At 36.7% G+C, this 17,364-nt stretch overlaps 1 protein-coding gene across 1 annotated transcript in view; it reads left to right on the top strand.

Annotated features, from left to right (window-relative positions):
- Positions 1-6,967, top strand: part of LOC139966289 (uncharacterized) — a 91,872-nt gene extending 84,905 nt beyond the window's left edge. Inside the window, exon 4 of the mRNA XM_071969144.1 lies at positions 1,713-6,967. The gene's annotated coding sequence lies outside the window, so the exon portion shown is untranslated. The remainder of the gene's footprint in view (positions 1-1,712) is intronic.
- Positions 6,968-17,364: the final 10,397 nt, after the last annotated feature.

Genomic DNA, 17,364 nt, shown 5'->3' with positions numbered 1-17,364 from the left:
TTTTTAAATGATATCGCTAAGTAATTTCAAAATAGAAAGTGCTTAGATGCAACTTACAAGGCCTGGAAAGTGTCATTTCCAGCGATCTGGGAGACATTTTCGGCCAAAATTTGCTTGTACGCTTCGCGCTAACAAATGGTCCTGGTTAGTGCCATTTCCAGCGATCTGGGAGGCATTTTCGGCCAAAATTTTCTTGTACGCTTCGCGCCAACCTATGGTGGCGCTACGCTTAGATAATTTGCCTACAGGTTTCGCCCCTCCCTTGGCAAATTCCTCGCTACGCGCCTGTTCGAATTTGTAACGCAAACAGCAGATATCACGTCATATCAGTGAGCATGAAAATGGCGTTCAAGGATGAAAATCCTCATAACTGTCCGACTTGCCTGAAAAATTAACCAAAAATTTTCGCGCGCGAGGCGCGCGTTCAACGTGTCAATGTCAATATCATGTAAGCAAGCATCGGTTATTTCATCGCATGCCATCATGTACCGTACGGTCCGTTCAAATTGCGCAGTATACCGCGGGATGCTAATGTAAACAACGACATGTCTCATGTAGATGTATAAAAAGCATGGAGGTCCAATTATGTCAAAACTCTCTTTTACATTAGTAATGGCGAATTAGGGGCTGCACCCCCGCCGCGCAGTGGCGGAGCGTCCATACGGTCAGGGGGCGGATGCGCCCCGTGACGGACTCAAATGGACTGCTGGCGCCTTTTTCAGCTCTTTATCACTTTTTACTTATTCTAGATTATTGACTTTTTTATTGCACTCTCATCTACTTATTGACATTTGTCACATTTTGTTGGTGTAATTTGGCGATGACACCCTATTCTTCGTTTATCTGCAAATTAGCCAGGCCCTGAAAGGGTCATTTCCGGCGATCTAGGGAGTATCTTTACTCAAAATTTGTCTGTGCGCTACGCGCCAACCAGTGGTGGCGCTCCGCTTAGATAGTGTCGAAAGCGCCCCTACAGACCATTCTCGCCCCTCCTGACCAATACCCCTAGCTCCGCCACTGCCGCCGCGCCTCCTACGCCTATGTGTGTAGTGTTCGGTTTCGGAAATATCTGCTATTTTTTCATTTTGTTCAACCAAGTTTTATAATAGCCGTTATAAGTGGTTTAATATTTGTACACCAAGAAATTAACTGTGTCTGAATTTTCGAAAATTTCTGACCAACATTCTGCATCACACTTCCCTCTACTCGTGCAATTTTGACCGGTCTGTTAGGGGTTGAAGGTAGTTTTTCTATATTGGTTGTCCATAGATGAAATTTTGTACAACATTATTGGTATGTTTTGAAGTGAGTTTATTCACGAGAAATGTGAATTTTCAAATTCTGAACAAATTTGGGGCTTAAAACCTTGAAAAGTGGGGCTGACGGGTATTGTGGGCCGCGACGTAGAATCACCTACAAAAGCAAAGACCCACAGGACATGCGATCAGGTCGAACATGACGTGTGCCGGGTTGACAATCTTCAAAAAGGTTATGGATGGAAAAAAAAACTATTAGGAAATACTTGGTTCTTAGGCCAAAAGTGTACATCTGGTTGGTCATTTCAAGCCCGAGAAGTGCCGTTTCCGGTGATCTGGTGGGGTATCAAAACCAGAAATTTTCTTGTACGCTGCGCGCCAACCGATGGTGGCGCTCCGCTTAGATAGTAATTCGCGCCCCCCGGGTTAGAAAATCCTGGATACGCGCCTGTATATGGTGTTGTGTATGTGTTACATAACACGACCGGGGAGTTTCTAACCCTTGGAAAGTTCCAGTCATGGTGATGACGGTGTATAACAAACCGATGGAACTGAAACCGGTAATCGTGGCTTGGGAAACGGTATAACCGAAACGTCTAATGTTTTACATCCTGATGAGAATATCGCTATGTTTAGCGATATTAAACGGTGTCATCACAACTAACGTATTATGATCAATTTCGTATCTGGATCGTTGATGTGACGTCGAAGAACGTACTTCATACGTCACAATCCACATTTGCATACATTATCTTTTGTCAACATTGATGGCAATGCGGTTTTTTCTGATGACGATCCTAAAATAATCAATCCTTGGTCTGTTGCTCTAAGATGCCATGGTTACTAGTGACAATGACATAGGAAAGATAAGTTCATTCGATAAATCACCTTGTCCTTTTGCCTATTTATTTAAAAGCGGTATATGTACAATGTTATTTACACGCTAACTTTGTTAATTATTATCTTTTCTCATATTTCTCTTTCAAGGCTATAAGATCCTCAGTTTAACAGAAACAAGGCATAATAAGATTGGCCCTTAGATTATATTACCCTCGTGATTTTGGGCCAACCAAACTGACCCAAACACATACCCTATATGATAGCGAGAACAATTGTCCAAAATATGAACATTTTGAACTGTTTTTCTTTCTTTTTTTTGGGGGGGGAGGCTTTCTTACCAGTTGTGTTATAGTTTTATTGCAGAAATAACTAGTAACATACTGTAAAAAACCGCTAAAAATGTGTTTAATTTTTTTTATCTAGTTTGCAAAATTTCTATCGTAAATACATGATATATTGTATGATACTGCCACCTTTGTGTATAAAACTTTCAAAACAACTCTTGAAGCTGAGGCAAAACTTGATTCCTGCAGCTTTTAAAATGCAAAATATTGTTTTTCAGTCGATGACGTCATGGGATGGAGTCAAAGCATAAATCCCTTAAGAGTCATATCTCAGTCTACAGACAAACGTAATTTCAATGAGTAGTTGATTTAAGAGACAAATTTAAATTGGAAATTCCATCTGTCATTTCTTGGAGAAAAAAACTAAATTCGAATGATCATAGACATTTTATTGTTTTTATTAGTTTAAAATATCATGGCGCATCCTTAACAGTATGTTACAACCTCAATTAACATGCAATTGAACATTATCTTGAAAAAAACATTTAAATCCATATTATACATTCAATTACATCTAGCCTGATATATAATTTCTCGAAGGAAAGATGAGAGAAATAAAAACCGAAAATATGACTGGAATATGAACCTGCCGAGTTCTTCAGATTAAACAAACGTCTTCCAAATTTGGGCAAAGGATAAGTCTGGGACCTTTGATCGTTCGAAGTAATTATTCCATTAAAATAACCCTTTGATCCTTTCCGAAGAATTCAATCGTTTATTTCCCCCAATAGTATCGAGGTAAACGAATATGTTACATCGGTGGGCAACCCTCAAGAGTTTTAATGTTGAAAAATCGTTTCTTTGTTGTTAGCCTAATAAACTATTGCTGAAGGTAATGTGAGAGAAATCATATTTATAAGTCTATATAATACGTCATAACAACGAACCTTTCAAGGGATTGTTTTTTTTTTACTTCATACAAATGAAAGAGACCTAAGAGAGGGGAGGGGGATTTTTCGTTGTACCCCATTTTGCAGGAACATTTTGTTACAGTGAAGGGAAGACGTGAGGGGGGGGGGGCATGATTTTAGCTTAGAAACTGAAAAAGTTAATTGATTATGTCAACCACAAGTATTTCTCTTGAACTTACATTTATACTTATAGGCAATACTTTTGCCGCTCTTGCCAAATTTAAGAGGTACATGGGGATAAAACGGGGGAAACTTCGAGAGTAAATGAATCATTCAACCTGTTTCGTTCTCGAATTCTTTTCACTCCGCGATAGCTTACACTGTTATACATAGTTCAAACTATGAAAACTACAAAGTATAAAGATGTCACTTTGAGACATTATTCTTTCTTTTCTATAACCAATGAATCAATGATGTGTCCATGAAGTTAATTTAAGGAATAATGACGTCAGTGCTTGCTGTTTAATAAGTCTGGATAATCAGTCTATTAGGTAGCTGAAAAAAATTACAAAATACGCTTACTCTAAATTTCAGAGAGATTTCATTTTGATTATATTTAATTTCCCATCATGCATGATCTGATGATTAGTCAGTTGGGTCTAGTCTTTTATCGAAACGTCTGGACTAATAAGCCTAGTCACCCGTATCCTTAGCAAATTTATTATCTGTATTAGGATTTTCTATATTCAGCGTTCGTCACACACTATAACATAAGTCGAAAGTCAGCGTTCTTGTAGGCTGGACAACCGCACGCATATCTATGTGTAGTACGGAGCTCGTGTGGCTTACACTCCGAAACATCACCTGCTAAAATGGGTTATATGTACACAGAGGATGCTCTTTAACCACAGCATACACACTCCTCTTATTACATGCTTTTCATATACATGCAAACTGTCCTGTTCTCATATATTCTTGTGCTTTGTTCTTAAGGTGGCCCTTAAGTGCCATTTTATACTCTGCTGCCTACAATGGGCGTTTCTTAGTTTAACTTATCACTGGTTACTGTTAGCGTCCTTATATTTCTTCTAACTTGATCACTTGTAATAAAGACAAATATGGAACCTCAAAAGTCTCACCAAGTACGACGATGTTCACAGTGAACCAAGTGTGTTCACTGTGAGCATTTGTTTCTCATGTGAACATGCATTTGGCTGCTGTCACATTTAGCATATTGATGATGTCCGTTGCATCTATGCATGTATACAGTTGACAAACTTGAAGGCAGTTGACGGACTTGAAAATATTCAGTGAAAACTGTAAAACAATTTTTACAGCGTCAACGTTGGCAACCGCACATGATGATGCTGTACAAGATATGTACATGTTAGAAACTGTTATGTAATATCCCATTTATTGTGTGCAGACCAAATACTGCATGTTTACTTCTGTCACATGTCAGTAAACCCAGACATATACACATACACTTGCTCATCATATTAGGTGACCCTTACAGCGTTCCATGAAGAACACAGCGTCACTATTCAAATTGTCCTGTTTGTATGTCTGCATATTCTAGTGTGCCAACTTACAGTTTCAACCCCCCCCCCCCTCTCCAAAAAAAAAAAAAAAAATCTTTTGCAAATCTTTTGGAACATGCAAACATCCGTCCAGGTGGTATGAGAGTCAAATTTAGACAATTTAAATCAAGATTTAAAAATGTGCTGATTATTGAGAAAATAAATATATCTTCATGTATCAAGAAAACTCTTCATTTATTTAGTATCGATAAATGTAACGAATCTAAACGATGCATATCTGATCAATGAGTTAAATTCAAACTGAAGAAACAGTCTTCGATACATTGTCAATTGATTCTAAATTTCTTGATTTGAATATTTGAGAAATACGATAGGATGATATACATTCATGTGTAGGTTATGTTAAACAGTAACGTTTAACACCGTGCAAACAGATGTATTGGAAATTGAATATTATATGGGGGGTTACTGCCTCTGGTCAGTGTTCAAAACATGCTGAGACGAGCAGTTCTATATACAAACGAAAATAAAAGGTTCCATTCTGCTTTATCAGTTTAATTGGTTGGGCGTATATGAAATAACACAAATGCAATATATACCCGGCTTTTCGAAATTATATACTATTAGTCGATTACTTATATCAGCTCTCCCCTCATCGCATAATTCTCGCAACATTTGTTCTACTACGTGGTTAAGTTGTTATCGTGGGAAAGTTGTCAAGTGAAGTTTTTATTGATCTATTAAAAGTTTATTGAATGTATCAAACGCCACTGGTGACGTCACAGTGGCCTCAAAGCCTGATGCTTAACACAGCAATTAGCTCCTCACCCGTATTTAAGAAGACTCCTGTTTTCTTTTAGTTTTATGATCTCCTTAATTTATTATTTGCTGTCAACCTTGTAAACATTTCGTAGCTTTATAACGTCAGGTTAAGAAAAGGACGTCCTCAACACTGTATCTTTTTTAATAATGCAACATTCATCATTGCATCATTCATATAACATATGTTTAGATAGATAGATAGATAGATGGTTTATTCAGCCACATGTATAAAAGTACAATGGAAATTGTTCAAAACACAAGAGCTCTAAAACAGACATAAAATTGAAACGCAAAACGATGAAACACATATAAAAAGTGATATTGCATGAGTAATAAATACCGGTAGGCTATCGACAATGGTATAAAAACATTGCGATAAAAGTGACGATGAAAAAAAAAAGGTACGAATGATAAGAAATATGTACGGCAAGAACCATAAAATGTATACTTGTACGATAAACAGAGCGCTAAGTCAATAAAACAGAATACAGAACAAATAAGACATAAGATACAGGGAGTGATAAATAATGGTTTTACACCCATTTAGTTCAGATAACGTGTCATATAAGTCGGTCTCTTGAAAATTATTGTTATGCATTAGGCATAATATAATCGCCGCACATCACTGTTCCAATCAATGATTATCATCATTATTAGCTCTTTTTTTTCTTCCTAAATTCAGTGTCCAGACCGTTACAATTCTAAACGATTTTTGTCAAGTTATAAGAATATTCATATTGAATAACGTTCGACTGAATTTGATTGATGAAGACAGACACGACCAGATCAATGGGTAGCTGTTAATCCCTTTTCTAAATACGTGAGGAACTTCTTAGTAAAATTTAAAAAAAAAAAAATATTTAAAAAAAATAAAGTTATTATTTATGTACTGGTTCTTTCTGTTGTAAAATGTTTTTTTTTTCATACTTCCATTTTTTACCTTGATACATTCGTGTTGGGGGATTTTGTTAAGGTATAATTATTCATAGGCAGCTGTTGAAAGGCAAATTTCTTGCCATTTTTACACTGATATCAACGTTAAGGTTGATATGATATGAACCTTACGCAATGAGCAGACCAGTACACCTGGGGGTATGTTGATGTCCTGCTCAAAGAGCATTGAGCAATAAGGTTTGTTTATCTATATATATATTTCTTTTCTCTTTTTTCGTTTTTGGACTTTTAGTTACCTCATATTTCTTGTCGAAGTGTTAAAGATGTTTGTAAATATGTTTTCTCGCAAAGATGGCTACTTTGTGAAGTTGCTGAAGAAAAAAAGAAGATGGGACAATAAAGGTTTCTGTTCACTCAAATAGTTTGTGTTATTTATGCTTGTGTTTGGTTTCTTGCTGTGTTTGATTTGTCTCGATGTTTTTATTTTGGGGAGGAGACTTCCACACGGGGTTTGTCTGTGAGTGTGGCGAGGGGGGGGGGTTCCTGGTGGTCCTTGACTATGCTAGAACACAAAGCTTTTCATGTATAGTTATTAAAAGGAACGGCATTGATCACAGGGTAATGTTTCAGACAAAGGAGAAAGAAAAATTTACAGTACTACGATACACAGCTTCCAAAACGTGGGGGGGGGGGCACAACATCAGAGGGGCACTTTCTCATTCCACAACCACCACTCGTTATGCTATAAACCGATCCACACCGGCCATATCACTTTAATATATATCATGTGTTAGTATGCTATCAATACTATTTATTTAGACTGTTTATTGTTAACCGTGCTACAAAAAGATATGGGATGCCATTTTAAAAATAGCATGTACATACTTATAATAAATAATTAAAATCAAATATTAAAATTAACAAAGGCTTAAGATATCCAAAAGACAGTTCTTCATCAAAGGGGCACATTTATTTGCCAGTAGGGCACATTTGCTAGTTTGGAAAAAAGTAGGGCACGTGCCCCTCCCCCCCCCGGCTCCTACCCCCTGCATCTAAGCACATATTGTTCTGTATGGAGGAAATATTTAAGTATATTTCCACCATTTTCAATGTATGAACAATATTATATCATTAGCTATTGTGTCATCAACCACCCACGACAAAATTGGTTAAACCATTTTGTTTTTCAAAATGCGAGGTTAAGGAACGAACATGAGAAACTTTTTTGACAACAAAGCGTCTCATTTCTTGATTTGAAAAGACAGAAAAGTGTGCGAGCAGTTTTCGTCTCATTCTTATTCCTTCAGGTGCTTTTTCAGCTAGATTCATTGCCCTAAAGCAATAATCAAAATTTTCCCTTTGTTCGCCTCAATCAAACTTTTATTTAATGAATGATATGACAAAAAAGAAAAACTATCGCTTTTCATTTTGTCTTAAGTGTTGAAGGTCAAATTCGGGGTGTCATTCTCATAAAAGATCGAAACTTCTGCTTTAGTTAGCGTAGATAATTGACGTTACAGTTTGAATACACCTCTGTGTATATCGGGTGTTTTATTGAAAGATTTCGCTATCGATTGACTTGGACGATTCCTGCTATTCCACAATTTAAAGAGATGCTACATTAACAGCAAAAAATATCAGCAGCCGACAAATTTTAGTCAAGTTGTCTGCAAAGTTTCATCTAAAACTATAGAGAAGAGATCTATTTTTTTGTGGAATTTAATGAACTATTTCGTAACACACCTGTATATTCTACATTATCATAGTGATGGAAAATGGCTTTATCACCTTTCTGAAAGTTAAAATTCTTTATTTACAACCGAAAAGTCATATTCTACAAAAGACGAATTTGGTTGTGTTGATTAACTCTTAGAGACTACTATATGTGGGCAACATCAGATCCACTTTTTGTAGTACAAATTTCAAGAATGTTTATCCAAAACAAATCGAAGGAAACAGCACCTTTTGAAGCCCATAATGACACCACGGGCTGCCCATTATATATCTTCTGTTCAATCTAGAGAAGGGTTTCCCTAACTTTATCCCACCACGAACCCCCAACTGTGGATGTCAGAGTTGTCCACGAACCCCCAACTTCACGACACGATCTGAGTCATTATTATACTATAATACGTATAACAGTGCTTCGTATAAAAGATATAGTTCATATAGTGTAATATTGTAATGAAAAAAACAAACAAGAGATGAACAAATATTTATTTGGAAACTTCAAGATCAGATCAGCTCATTTATCTTCACGACGTACTTTCATGCGTACATCAACTTCACCAAAGTCATGCGGCCTGTGTCTGTTTCATAATTCAGTCATTTATCACATGTACGGTGCCGTACTACTATGGCAACATATGCGTATGGAACGCGAAAAGAGTTTGTCGATAGGTACGACTTTTGTACATTACTAAATTATATGATACATCAGATTTGACTTCAACAAAAAGGACTCTAGTTTTGACTTACAGAAATGTCTCACGAACCCCCTGGGATGGACTCACGCACCCCCTGGGGGTTCGTGCACCCAGTTAGGGAACCCCTGATCTAGAGTGTTCATTATAAGTCTGGAAAAAAATTAACCATCAAACAAGAATATCCAATGGTCGAGACAAGATTTGGGAATAGAGTTTGGACTAGCGGTGTGAAACATTTTCAGTGTCTTCCATATCGATACCAAACTTTTTATAAGCAACCGGAATACCCCTTTAATTTGTAACCTGCTCATTAGTTGATGCTTAGCCTTTCAGACGATAACCTTCCTTGAACTGAATATAATTTACGAAGTGTGAAACAAGAAATTAACCGTTGAAACCAATTACTTTTCTTCCTCTTCAAAGAAATATGATCGGGATATTTTGCCGAGTACAATCAGTTACTCCATAGGTTAGGTTTCCTCAATGTCAAAAAATAGCCAAAAAAAAATGGCCAATGTCTCACGACAAACAACAAAAAAAGAGGCGAAAACTAAAGAAAAGAATCCAGAATCGCAGCTGTATCTCTGGCTGTCACTAACGATCGCTTTTTCTTGAAATATACTCCCCTTGTCGCTTTTAAGTGACAACTGCGTCAGAAAAACAATTACCGACATTTTCTACATTTTCAACGTTCTCCACAAAAAAAAAAACGGAGGACACTTAACACCTTTGCCCCTCACCGGTCCGGTGGAGTACTGAGCGTCGTTCCCGTAAACCTCTGGAGAGAACCTTTCTTCCACTTGCCCATTCTGTCAAATTGATTCTGATATTTTCCTTTTTTCTTTCTTTCATGTGCTTTCTCAACATAGATTTGCTACTGACGTAAACAGCGAATTTTCCGCTATGCCATTCAATTGTATAGTCATGATTCTGACAAAAATGATATTTTTTTGGTCTTAGGGATGGAAAGGGAGGAGTGATTATAGCTTTGAACAAAATCATCTTGAAATATGTGAATGAGAACCACCAAAATAATACAAACAGCTTTGGCTGTATTTTGATATTAAAAAAGGCCAAGATTTACAGACAGACGATACAGCAATATAAATATCAACTCAAAACAAACCATTTGCAGAAATGTTTTCAATGCGACCTCAGTATTCAATGATTATGCAAAACAAATAATGCTCATTTTTTCTTCTTAGACCTATATAAGACATTAATTTAGAATCACCTCATCTAAGAAGTTTACTTCACTGAAGAGAATAACAAGCCATATACACTCGTTCACACAAAAACACGTAAGGCGTAGTAGTAGCGAAATGATATGAGGGCGGAATGTTTAATATACATTGGAACACATTATTGTTTAATGAAAATATGAACACATATTGATATGTCACAGTAACAAAATGCCATGATATATGAGATAAAATCTTGCCATGTATATTTTCATACCGACTTTGATGAATAAGACAAGATAAACGCCGGGTAAACATTGCATGTAAACCCCAAAGCTACTCTACAACATGATTGCGCGCTTTTGAACGCAGGCTATCCTTGAAATATCTTAAACATCATTTTATGAAGAAAAAACAGATAAACAAGTGAATGCCTTCATTATACCAAAGTTTCTAAATTCTGTACTTTACAAGATGATATGTACGAAGAAAGGAAAATTATCGTTGCGATGGTAACCATTTGTTTTGATTGAAATTTGAAAGTCATTTGGCTCACAATGCAGAGGTACTACAGAGCATAGAGTTTATGAAACTCCATGTTCAGAATAAGAAATTGCCTTTTGAAAATATTGTGCGTAAGGAGGGAGATGTGAGCAATCTACTAAGGTCAATCATTGGTGCAGCATTGATACAGATGTTAGCAGCAAAAAAACACATTTCTCAAAGCCAGCTCGACATAAATCTAGCTCATGCGCCATTACTCTATGTTTCTTGGCACAATTGTTAAACAAAAATTTTTGTTTTTGTGCTGAACCACTGCTGAAAATGAGGTGGAAATTCTCACAGTGGAACGTTATATTAATGAAACTGGACTTAACGTTGTCGTTGGGTGAGATCCAACCTCAGTCGTATGCTACTGTAGCAAATTTAACATTACTTTGGTCACAACAAAGGCTGTACCTATAAGTTAGGCCAATGCAGGGTGTAGGGGTGAGGGGTGCGGGCAGTGGCGGAGCTAGGGGTATTGGTCAGGAGGGACGAGAATGGTCTGTAGGGGCGCTTTCGACACTATCTAAGCGGAGCGCCACCATAGGTTGGCGCGTAGCGTACAGAAATTTTTTTGAGTAAAGATACTCCCTAGATCGCCGGAAATGACCCTTTCCGGACCTGGCTAATTTGCAGATAAACGAAGAATAAATAGGTGTCATCGCCAAATTACACCAACAAAATGTGACAAATGTCAATAGGTAGATGAGAGCGCAATATGAAAGTCAATAATCGCGAATAAGTAAAAAGTGGTAAAGAGCTGAAAAGGGCGCCAGCAGTCCATTTAAGTCCGTCAGGGGGGGGGGGCATCCACCCCCTGGCTGTATGGACGCTCCGCCACTGGGTGGGATCACGCAAGCATAATGCAACATTCCGTTCACTGTCGCCCTATCAGCACGCTGCAATGTTCGCTATGGAGAGCGTACAAATCCTACTAGTCATGTACAGTTTATATTATAGGTATACCATTGCCGGAAGCCTCGGCGTTCTACAAAGCTCGACATTCTACAAATGATCAGAACAGCTTACATGATCTTGGACATGTTGTTATATCTCCTCATTAATGTAACATACGGCTCATCCATGTAGTGTATATATATGTTCGAAACTTGGGCCAATGTGTCCAAAAACGCGCGTATGTTTATAATCAATATTGGAGAAAATGTGCAATGTCGACGACATGTGTTAAAATGTGATGTTTTGGCCTGTAAAGCTCGTACAGTGTTTTGACATTCTCATTTTTGAATTTGTCATATTAAAATGACTGATTGGTATGTTGATGTGTAAATGTACCGTTCTCTATTTGGTGTTGAAAATCTGATATTTAACTGACACATTTAACTGTTGAATGTTTACATTTATGAAACATTTATCTCTCCGCAATAGAGTTCTCCGATATGAGTTCGAGGTGAAGTAGATGTCTGATTGGCGGTGCAGTATGAGTGGATCTCTGATGGGCGATAGAGGTGAAGTGGATCTCTGATGGGAGATGGAGATGAAGTGGGTCTCTGATAGGAGATTCAGTATGAGTGGATATCTGATGGGAGATGGTAGTGAAGTGAATCATTTAAGGAAGATTCAGTATGAGTGGATCTCTAATGGGAGATGGCAGTATGAGTGGATCTCTGATGGGTGATGGAGGTGAAGTGGATCTCTGATGGGCGATTCAGTATGAGTGGGTCTCTGATGGGCGAAGCAGTATGAGCGGATCTCTGATGGCCGTACAGTACGAGTGGATCTCTAATGGGCGGTGCAGTGTGAGTAGATCTCTGATATGAGACGTAGAATGAGTGGGTCTTTGATGGGAGATGGAGGATGCGTGGATCTCTGAAAGGAAACGAAGAAGTAGGTGGGTCTCTCATGGTAGGTTGACGGGATAGAGTTTGTCTCTGATATGGAGGTTAAGGAGGACTGGGTATCTGATTGGAGATGTAGGAGGATGAGCTGGTCTTGGGTGAGAGATGCAGAAGGACGACGAGCTAATGGGAGGTGAGTGGGATTGGGTCTCTGATGGCAGATGGAGAAGTGGATTGCTGAGTTTATAACTTCGGGTTCTTGTTTGTTTTCTTAGTATAGGGTAACGATATCTTTACCAGGCAGTATATATAACTCTTTTCTTTACCAAGGTAGCGTCATAATGTCATTACAGTAAATGACAATACTTGAAACTTCGTTAAAATGATACAAAGTTACAACACAACTATAAGAATGCAGCTTGAAAGGAAAATGTGAGTATGTATTTTGTATTCAAAAAAAGAACAATCCGCAAACTATGGGGCACCATCCCAAAAAAAAGAGAATCAGAGGCATGCACGGCCCTCCTATCATAAATAACATGCTTTGTCGGTCTAACAAGATCTTCATAACAATATTCAAAGTTAACATTCACCGTCCCTTCAGACAAACATTTCTTTTCTGCTACATTATTTAGACAGCTGTTCGTTTAATTACAATTCGTTACCATCCTTTTTATCTCTTTTATTGTACCTGGTTGTCCCTTGGTATACTTGGTATACAAAGACACATCTACAGAGTGTTGTTTATACACTTGATCCATGCCCTGAATTCAACACTATGCTCCGAATACATTATCTTATGTAAAACGGAGTTTTCGTCTGGAATTTAATCAGGGTATAGAGACCAGATTAGAAAACGTAACAGCAAACTCTAGTGTGTAGTGTAACGCCCTCAGCAAATCAAAGTGATCCCGTGATCAACCGTGACATTGATATATATATATATATATATATATATATATATATATATATATATATATATATATATATATATATATATATATATATAAATATATATATATAAATATATATATATACATATATATATATATATAAATATAAATATATATATATATAAATATATATATATATATATATATATATATATATATATATATATATATATATATATAGTCCTATAATAATGTATGCTATTAATTGTACGTTATCACTGAGAAGGATGAGTCGGTTCGATGTAGATCAGATTCGGATCCAGTGAAATAGAGCGGGATCAATTTCCGTTGAGTCCGATCCCCCGAATAGCCTATTAGTGAATCCCATTAGAGCTGGGGTGGGCAACCTACGACCTGCGGGCCACCTGCGGGCCCGCCAAGAATTTTTTTGCGACCCGTCAGATGTCTCAAGAAAAAGAAAAAAATCAATCTATGTTACATCATCACAAAAAAAAAAAAACGAGCTAGCTGCTTAGAATTTATCGGCACTAATGATGCTGTCAGGTAGGCCTATTATCCCCATTAATTATCAACTGTACTGTATTGACATTATGTGTTTTTTTTTTTGTGAATATAGATTAAGTACACACACCTATTGCTTGAAAGTCCTCGGAATCAAAGGTTTGAAATCAACAGCAGGTCGTTGGTTAGGTGCGGCCCAGTCATTTTTTTCACTCCTTATATCTGGCCCATTCATTCAAAAAGGTTGCCCACCCCTGCAGAGTGTAGATCAAACGGGCGTTGTATATAGCCGAATACTTGTAAGTTGTAACCCGCATTTAGCCACATCAGCGTTACTCTCTCTATATAGTATGATATGCACCGACTTGTAGTAAGTTGGTTATCATATTCGTCATTGCAAATATATAGATACAAGTTTAAGTACTCGGCGTACTTACAGCCGCATACTCATTATCGTACTCTCACGATATCAATAGGAATCTTAAGTGTGTACTTGTACTCATGTTATTGCACCCGTTCTGCAAGACTGGAATATAAAACAAGAAATGTAAATTATACTCTCAGTCTCAATTTATATTTTATAAATATCTTCTTTTTTTTTCTTTCTCTCCCTCCAACTCTCTCTCTCTCTCTCTTCTGACTGGTTTCTTGTCAAGGTTGTCAAGCAGACCGGTTATATGTTTCTAGCGTTGTGTAAATTTGAAGAAACCTCTTATGAGGGTTTTGAGAAGGATGTTTACCTTTTGAGTAGCACCATGAGACAGTCTGCAAAATTCTTTGATTAAATACTTCTATTTATGACTGGTTTGTTTATTAATTTGAGAGTTACGTTACAAACGAGGCAGGTGTGTTGGCTGACGTCCTTCATTTGACTTGCAATAAAACTGAACAAGATGTCTTGATAAGGACAGAGATAGAGATAGAGGGGGAGGGGGGGGGGGGTGATGGAAGGATATATACAGTTTGGTTGGTAAATTTAGTCCAGTGCGTTTCTGTGGTGACATGGTGAGCCAAAAGTAACAAAGAAAAATGGAAAAATACTGAAATCACCCTCAGCAACAGTACAAGAATAACAGAAAAAAATAACAAAACATAATGAATAAATGGACAAAACAGAAGACATTGACAACAGTACGACAGTCTTAGAAAATCTATTTAATTCAATTTACCTGAACCATTTCAAAATTGCAGATGGATTAAAAAATAATGAATGAATACCTAAATTACAAAATAATATATATTTTTTTACTGTGGTGACAGCAAGTATAAATAGATATCGTTTCGCGAATATATTCTGTATGAAGAATCGAACACTTCCCATCCACCCCCCCCCCTCCCAGCCACATAACGAATAAGGGACAGAGGAGTCGATCAGAAGGGGAACCGTTCTAATATGAAATATTATTTAATGTTAAACTTTCCATAGACAATAGTTTTTTTGATTCACATTGTAAATTTAATTGATCAGTTGCCAAACAAATGTAGTTTTATTTTCAATGTTGCACATTTAAATCGGCAACATGGATAATGCAAGGTATATTTTTTGGTCCCTGAAATATGTCAAAATGAACCTATTTCGAAAAAGATAGTTATATATAGTACCATGGTAATATATGCTGAGAAATTCCTGATACTAAATATTAACTTAGCACGGAATCAAACATCATCATATAGTTATATACTAGTTATATACTATTGTAATAGTTATATATACTATTTCTATAGTTATATAGTTATATATAGTTATATATATATAGTTATAATATATAGTTATAATATATAGTTATAATATATACAATATATATAGTTATAATAGTTATATATATAGTTATAATATATATAGTTATAATATATGTAGTTATAATATATAACTATATATATTTATATACTAGTTATATACTATTATAAGCATGCAGGGAAAGTCATGATATTATATGTGGAAACGAACTAGGCACGGGATCAATCACTCTTGCATATAGTGATGTATAATATATGCAGGGAAATCCAAGATATATGTATGAAGAATTCACAGCTCGGGAATCGAACATCTTTATACAGTGTTTTTTTATAACACACATTAAAATCGCAGATTATATTTAGAAATGAAACCTTACTCGGGGAATCGATCATCATTATATAGATATAAGTATGTGTTATCCATGAAATATACAAGAATGAACCTTAATCGGGATCGAACCTTATCCTCATCCAGTTCTAAGTTAAGTTTTGCAGGGAGAACCCTACATGTGTAAGAAGAAGTCTAGCTGGGAATCGAACATCCACATAGAGTAAGGTGTTCAAATAAAAGAGGGAAATGCCTGAGATATGTAACAATTGGCCTAGTTAGGAATCGGACAACCTTAAATAGTGAAATGTTAAAATAGAAATATGTGACATAGGTTGACACTAGAAATGAAACGATGGAACAACGTAAGGTCAAAGCTGTGACTGTAAGACCTTAAAGAGGAAGATGAGAAACTCTGAAGTCCAGGAAATATGATACCTCAGTAAGGTATTCTCGCTTTGTTGAAATAATTTCAGACCGGATCAGACTTAAATTTTGAGTTATGTAACAGAGGTATAGATGTGAACGTATACTGACTACTAGTGAGCTGAAACAGACCCTGTTCGTACATATATATAACCCTGAAACCAGTAATACTTAAGGATAGATGAAGACGGGATCATTATAGAAGGCGAATGATGTAAAACGGGGTTGAAGAAATTGTATGGTCAGTACAACAGGATTTATCTGGTCAAAGTATTAAAATGTTAATGAACATAGCCTTTCTCAAAGACACTTCGATGACTGCTAACATTAGTGAGGGTGTAGACAGGTGGAGTGGGTCCCAGTCATACCAATGTATGTGTTTGGATTGATCATATAGGAACATCCCATACCATCTCATCCCGCCCCTCTCCGTCCCGTCCCGTCCCGTTTCATCTCATCCCAGTATATCCCATCCCTTCTCATCTCATCTCTATTGTTCTTGACCTATTTGCACTCATAATTATGAGAACAATATTGAAAATACTTTTGAAAATTAAGAGACAATTAACACCGTTGTATCCGATTAGAAATAGCCAAAGTATTTGAGAACGTTACATAAATGGTGGCGCTATTTCCATGGAAGGATAAAAGAAATTGTTTTCGACGTTTTCATGCTTTGCAACTTAAGTTTACGTAGGGTTCGAGCTTTTATGGTATCGTGTGGTATCTCATAAAAGATACTTGTTTCGTTTGTAACATAAATGTGTTACTGTCAGGCTATTTTAATGATGGCATTATAGATTATAATAATTTAATTTATGCGACGAATAAAACAAAAGTGAAATATAGCAGCCACGTTTCCCAAAATCGGAACCATTTTGGATCGCGCCCTAAATATTTGAGCCGCCATGTTGTTAAAGTGTGCAGGAACAACCTGTGAACGATAAGCTTGGTTTCCACA

This window comes from Apostichopus japonicus, chromosome 4 (genome assembly GCF_037975245.1).
Source record: "Apostichopus japonicus isolate 1M-3 chromosome 4, ASM3797524v1, whole genome shotgun sequence".
NCBI classification, from domain to species: Eukaryota; Metazoa; Echinodermata; class Holothuroidea; order Aspidochirotida; family Stichopodidae; genus Apostichopus; species Apostichopus japonicus.
This window is presented reverse-complemented; position numbering and strand designations above follow the sequence as displayed.